This window comes from Trichosurus vulpecula, chromosome 5, assembly GCF_011100635.1.
Source record: "Trichosurus vulpecula isolate mTriVul1 chromosome 5, mTriVul1.pri, whole genome shotgun sequence".
NCBI lineage: Eukaryota > Metazoa > Chordata > Mammalia > Diprotodontia > Phalangeridae > Trichosurus > Trichosurus vulpecula.
In genome coordinates this window covers 16,568,593-16,570,207 of record NC_050577.1, presented here as the reverse complement: position 1 = coordinate 16,570,207, position 1,615 = coordinate 16,568,593, and positions in this window count along the sequence as shown.

The following is a 1,615-nucleotide window of genomic DNA, read 5'->3' as shown; positions in this document are numbered from 1 at the left end:
TTTCCATTTCCTCTCCAGCTCATTTTACAGATGAGGAAACTGAGGCAAACAGGGTGAAGTGACTTGCCCAGGGTCACACAGGCAGTAAGTGTCTGAGGATGGATTTGAATGCAGGAAGATGAGCCTTCCTGACCGCAGGCCCACTGCTCTATCCACCAGACCTCCTAGCTGTCTTGGAGATCAAAGTTAGAAAGTTAGACAATGGAATTGGCCTGGCACGACCCCTTCTTCATGAAGCCAGGCTGGCTCTTTGTAAGGACGATCTGCTTTTGCCAGGTTCGCTAATCAGCTCTTTAATCATCTGGTCTAGAATGTTCCCAGGAATCAAAGCTAAACTTGCTGGCTGGGATCCCCACCCGCGAGACCAGCAGGGTGGTGGAGAGCCACAAGACCAAAGGCAATGAGGGCTAAAGCCTGGCTCTGACACATTAGGGAGATCCATTCATCTGTGGGGAAGGGAGCAGGTAGTAGGCAGGATTTCCAGAGGATGAGCCCCTTCCCCCACACACACTCGCTGGGGCCCTGATTATCAACTCTGCTGTTTTTGCTGGCTTCTTGCTCAGGGCCTTTGGATGTCGAGGTGAATGGACCTGACCACCCTTGGGCAGGGGGGGATGTCACTGCTGTGCCCAATTCCATAGTGTTAGAATTTGAGGCCAGGAGCCAATGGCAGGTGGGGAGCTCAGAGGAATTCTGGGAAGAGACTGGCAAGAGGGACACTGCCCCTCTCCTCCTCTTCTGCTTTTGCTCTTACCGTTCTCATGCACAAACTCTTCACTCCAGCTGACCTGGTCCAGACACACACATTCCCACCTCTGAACTTTTGCTCATGTCATTCCTGGCTCCTGGAGTGCCTTCCTCTTTTTTTCTTGCTTGTTAAAATCTCACCCATCGTCTGGACCTCAGCTCATCTCACCCACCTACTCTCTCCTCTGAGTTCCTGTGCTAGTGGTTGTTTGTATCACTTAGAGGGTCAGGGTTAGAGCTGGAAACAACCTCAGAGGTCATCTAAATTCAGCCCCTTCCTTTTACAAATGAGGCCGGAGGAAATGTGACTCATCAAGTTCTCCTGGGCATTGAATAGCAGCGTCAGGAGAGCCTAGCCGCGAACACAAAGCCCAGTGTGGTTCCTCTGAACCGTGCAGCTTCTAGAGCGAGTGCTGCCTTCTGGTCTCACTGATCTTGGGGTCAGAGTCAGCACATAGAAGGAAAATGAAGCAGGAAGCGGGGAGGGGAAGGCTGCCCTGCCGGGCTAAGAAACAGTGTAAAGAGTTTCTGAGCTTCGGGCTTGAAATGATGAGTTTTTGGAGATGACCAAGTCTAGCAAAGTAGCCAAGTGGAGGCTGGGAAATTTAAACATACACATGTGTGTACATGTGTGTGCATGTATGTGGGTATGTGTGTGTATGCACGCATCTACTCAAAGTTCCTTCAGCAGCTTCCTGTTGCCTACTTTTAGAGTTTCCCTGGTCTGGCATTCAGGGCTCTTCACAGTTTGGCATGACCCTGGTTTTCCAATCTTCCCATCACATACCAAATGTTCTGGCCAAAGGAGCCAGCTCGCTTCCATGACAAGGATAGTGATGGCACCTATGATCCTCACTGGGCACTCCCA